Source organism: Tasmannia lanceolata, unplaced genomic scaffold, assembly GCF_043159265.1.
Source record: "Tasmannia lanceolata isolate RefF3 unplaced genomic scaffold, GAP_Taslan_0.1 ptg000006l, whole genome shotgun sequence".
NCBI classification, from domain to species: Eukaryota; Viridiplantae; Streptophyta; class Magnoliopsida; order Canellales; family Winteraceae; genus Tasmannia; species Tasmannia lanceolata.
Window position 1 is genome coordinate 30,326,399 of NW_027518683.1, and position 5,689 is coordinate 30,332,087.

The following is a 5,689-nucleotide window of genomic DNA, read 5'->3' on the forward strand; positions in this document are numbered from 1 at the left end:
CATTTATTCGTTTTTTCTCAACAAGAGACATTTTTATGTCATTTCTTCAACAATCCGACACGTAACAATAATTTACCCCTCTATTTACAATGGCATTGGAAAGATGCGAGAACTCTCGTGTCATGGACGGCGTGTCAATGTGTGACTTAATAAGGGGTGGTGAATACAACCCCCCTTTTTTTTTCCCTTTCATACAACCCCCCCACACACTAAAGTTAAAGTGTTTAACTGTTAAAGTAAAAAAAGGTATAAAAGACTAAAGTTAAACGAAAACCCCCCTTTCCCCATTAGTTCAACTGTTCTTCACTTCTTCTAGGGTTTTCTTTTCGACTTAGAGATTTGAGAAACAGTTGCACGGCTCCGCCTTGGCGAGTTGGCGCCTTCCGTCTTCGAGACTCCGAGAGTCTGACTCTCCTCGTACTCACGAGATCTCCTCCTCCAGTTCTCCGGTGGTATCTCCTAGGGTTTTCGACTTTGAGACTCCACCTCCTGTCTCCGAGACTCCGATTCTCCTCCTCCCCTCCTCACGGGATCTCCTCCTCCTCCTCCAGTTCTCCGGTAGGATCTCCTCCTCAGCTCCTCCTTCTCCTGTTCTCCAACACTCTCTCTATGTCTTCCACAGAAATGGGCCAAATGGCTACTAAAAATTGCACAAATGCATTTCGGTTATAACCGAACTAACCGAAAAATCGAAACTATTATTCCGTTTCGGTTCAGTTCGGTTACCTTAACATCGGTTATCGGTTTCGGTTATGATTTTACAGAAATCGAAATTTTTCGGTTCGATTATTTTTTGGTAATTCGGTTCGGTTTAAACCGAATGAACAGCCCTAGTATATACCGGTAGTTATGACAACCGATATAACCTTTTACTTTTATAGGCGGTTGTGACCACCAAAATAGGTGGAAAAATGTTTAAATATGTTAAGTTTAAAAAATTAATTACTTGCGGTCATGACCACCGATAGTTAGAAAAAAATATTTGAATTTATTAAAAATTCTAAAAAAGGGTACAAAACCCATTCTATTTCATACAGACCTATGCTATTTTATACAATATCTGTTCCAACAAAGCCCAAGGGTTCCCATGGGTTAATCATTCACCTTACCTTCTTGTTTTAATGTTAGCAAACCAAATTGATTAGCATTTATGGACTAATGTGTTGCTTTGAGGTGTTATGTTGTATACAGGATTTTCATGTCATAATCTCCATTACACAACTCTTCTCAACACATGGCTTGTGGATCAAGGATCAAAGGAACCAAGAGCTTGCACCTACAGTGAAGATATCCTCATTTGAAGATGTTCAAGTCAAGAAGCTCAACATGAAGATACCACAAGTTCCTAGCAAGTGTCAAGAAGGAGCTTGGAGTTGAACATGCCATGGAGACACCTCATGTACCTCAACATGCATTAAAGATTAGAGGAGAAGTAACAAAAGCCGAATCAAGTTCAAGATGTTCACTCAAGCCGAAGAAGTCCATGGAAGTGCAAAGGAGCTGATACATTCCAAGAAGACTAAAGGTTCTTATTTTTAGAATGTATTTAGAGTCCTCTTAATTTTATGTTAAATGCACTGTCAAAAGGTTATCAAATGGTTTTTACACTTAACATTTTACATCCTTGAAAACCATCAACACACCAAAAAATGTGTTTTGAAAACCTAGGACTTAAGCCCAAAGACCATGGCCCAAAAGCCCCTAAGCTTTAAAGTAAAAATGAAATTTTTACCAGGGCCCGTCGACCCTGGTAAAAATCAAGATTTTAAAGCAGAGTCGGTCGACCGGAGTCTTCCGGGCGACTGCGGGATGTTTGCTGGAATCTCAGCATCCATCCAACAAAAGCAGGCCGGTCGACCAAGGCTACTCGGTCGACCGCGATAGGCTTCTGGAAATCCAGAAGTCATCCAGGAAGGTCTTGGCAAGCGACCGCGAATGCCCCGGTTGACTGCTCATAGTTTTTGAGCAAAACTTTTAATCAAACAGAAAGCCCTCGACAGGTGAACGCGGATGCCCCGGTCGACCACAGCGGTTCAAATTTTAAAAATAAAAAAAAGCGCCCGATAGGGGCGGGTGACCGCCATACCCCGGTTGACCGCTCCCGTCTGGCAATATAGCTGTTGGGGCTTGCGCGACTTATTTTTTCTTAGTCCGTTTATTACGGTTTTGCCCCCAAACGGTAATATCCTTGCTAGGGCTATAAGTATACTGTCAAAGGCTTTCAAAACAACCTTTTGAGACATCATTTATGAAATCCTAGAGCTTTTAATCTTCAAAATCAAAATGATTCTTCTTCAACCTCTTGAGCATTAACTTGTGCATTTACTTCTTGTCAAGAGGATCTCCAAAGAGCATTTAGTTTCAATCATTAGGAGAGTTATTGAGCTTTGAGAGTTGTATATTTGCCTTTAAGAAGCTTGAGAGTGTTTCTTCTTTCTTATCATTTACTGTATTGCAAAGAGGACAAGGCGGTGTGCAACGAAGGATAACGTACTCGGAGGCGGATTGTACAACAAGGGTTTGTTCCCTTTGGAGGTGGTGTTGTTAGTAACGTTTGGAGAGACGGCGTGTTGGAGTCTCACAATAGTGGAGAAAAATCCCAAGGAAAGACCAAGTACTTGGGTAGTGGAGTATGTTCATTTGTGACCGAACCACTATACATCGTTGTGTAGTCTCCTTTTCTTCTCCTCTTTCTCATGGTGTATTGGTAACTTCTTTCCTTTTACTTGCAATATAATCTTTTTGAAGAAGGGTTAGAACTACTTAGATTAATTTAACAATCACTTCTAATTTAAAGAAAATTCTTAAAAACACCCAATTCCCCTTATTGTATTGCCCTTTGGGATTTCAGTTATCATTTTGGTTGTTTCAGTCAAAGGAGGAGGAGGACATCTTATAGCTAAAAATAAGACGAAGAATTTAAAAGGTCTCGGTCAACAAAGGGAGTGGCATTGCATGCCGATTTTCAAGGAAGGAAAACAAAGGAGTTGTACAGGGGCTAGGAAATAAGATTTGTGTTAAACACAAATAGTAGGTGGCGACTATATTTTAGGAGGACAATGTGATGTATCTGTTAAAATTGGAAGACTCGTGTATGGCTGAAACTAAGGCCAAAAACAAGGAGTTTTGGAAAGCAAGATTTTGGCCAAAAAGGCAAAGTTAGCCTAAACAATAGGGGTTATGCAAGCTATTTCGGGAAAACCCAAAAAATGCTTACATATGGATATTCAAAAAATTTGCTAAATTTTGAAAGATGAGTGTATGCCTAAAATCTAAAGATGAATGAGAAAAGAATGGTTTGGTAAAAACTGCTAAAAGTTAGTGGAGGATGATATTTCTAGATGGAGTTTGGTAGGATAAAGATCACGAAAACTTGCTCGTGTGGGAAACCGGCATCATAAATCCAAGCCTCCTTGATGGTGGTGGTTGGCAAGCTGGATCGATCCGAGGATAGGCCTCGCTCTGATACCAACTAATGCAGCAGATCAAGCGGAAATTACAGCCGAAGCGTACGATTAGATGGTTGTCCTAGAATCCACTAGGAAGAAGAAGAAGAACCCTAGAATCCACTAGAAAGAAGAGAGAAGGGAAGAATAGGAAGATAAAGAGGGAAATTTTAATTCCAATATTCTTGATTTATTCTCATTCATGATTTACATGCTCTTATATAAAGAAAAACAATACCTAAAAAAGTAAACTTCTCTTAAAAAAAGACCTAGAATCTACCACATGAATAAAGCAACTACAATTAGCATTATAATCCTGACACATAAAGAAAATATATATATATATATATATATATATATATATATATATATATATATATATATATATATATATATATATAGATTCTTGTAGATATGTTTTGATACAGGAGGTTTCTAGTGGTTTAAGCTTAATGCATCATTTCATTATTGTCAGATAGTTTATTGGTTAAAATGCTTGGACCCTTAATCAACTTGGATTAACAAGCATAGTAATTGGTAGACAAGAGTATGCTCTTCAAAAGATGAATAATGCAACTCATCTATAAGGTCCAAATATAAGTATCTCAATCATTGACAAATTTCTTTACAAATATCCAACTGTCCACAATATCTGTTGAGTGGCAAATCAGAACACAATAATTAGAGTATAAAAAATATAAAATGTAATGACAATGCATAATTTTCAGACTTTCAATGGGAGAAATAACATTACTAAGGTCTGGCCTATTAGCCCATCCCTGGGCAACCTCCTTTCCCAATTTTTACTACGAGTTTGAAAATTTTAAGCCAATGACTTGACATTATCAAATTGTTACATCAGACCAGGCTAATAATTAAGCCCCTCTCAAAAGCAACGTAAGCATTCAATGCACACAATCCGCAGAGAGAGATTTTTATTGGCTGTACTGCTTGCTTATGACTCTATGAGTTTTTTCTCTTACTTCAAATGACAGTCATTTTGGAACTTCTTCAAATTTCTATTGTTATTTATGTGATTTCAAAGAGGAAGGGCATTACCATGTTGCCACGTCAACTCATCACATTTTCATTAGTTATGTATAGATAGATAACAAGAAAACTAGGGTTGCTGCCACAATACATACTACAAATAGAAACCAATAAATAGGATAAAATGGGTTTCCATGCTGATCAGAACACTTAGGTTATTTAAAACAATATAAATGTGCATCTCTCTCCGTGTACTTATTAAATAAATTCCTCTACACATGAAATAACTTATGCAACAAATAATTAAACTTAAGAAGCCTATACACTGTGTAAAGGGAAGTTATATATTCGCCTTTTTCTCTTCCCCCGGCAACACCAGCAAGTGTATTTATGACTACTTTTTTTACACTAAAAGGGGGTGGCTTGGGGAAGAAAAGGGGAGTAATATATCATTTCCTCATCTAAATTGTGATTTAAATAAGAAAATCTGGGAGCCTTGGTAATATACACACGAGTTTCTTTTCAACATAGAAGGCATTGTTAAAGAAAGACATAACAAGATGTATAATAGACTCAAAGGCGCCCCCAATGTTCACACCACCAAAGTGCATTTATTAAGGCTGCAAGTTAAAGAGTATTAAATGCACTTCAGTGATGCGCAGCCAATGGGGCAACCTTTTCAAGTGGATTTTGCAAGGCAGCTATGAGTTTAGCATTCCTCATATAAAAATCATCGAGGACATGTTTAGCAATCATGAAAAAATATTCCATGGAATAAAGTGTTAGTGGGGTCAGTTGCCAGAGATGAGAGGAGAGGAAGAGACTTGAGAGGATGAGTAATGGGAGCATGACAAGCTTTTTTTTATCTACACATGATTTTCATTTCAACATTCAAAGCACTGTTAAAGCAATATAACAATCATCTAGGGCATTTTTGGCAACAATGAAAAAAATATTAGTGGGACCAGTAGTAAGAGATGAATGGGGAGGAAGAAACTAGAGAGGATGGGAGCAAGGGGAGCATGAAAAATCCCTGGAAAACATGAGAGAAAAAAAACAAATTTGAAGTAGTGTATTTTTTTTCACTGTTTATTAGGGATTTCTCATGCTCCATGCTCTCTCCGCTTGTGCCTCATCAATTCTCTCCCCTCACTCCTCCTCAGGTCATCTTTTACAGTTGGGCCCATATCATTCCATGGACTAATTTTTCATGGTTGCCAAACATACCCCTATACAAACAGAAAACACAGGAA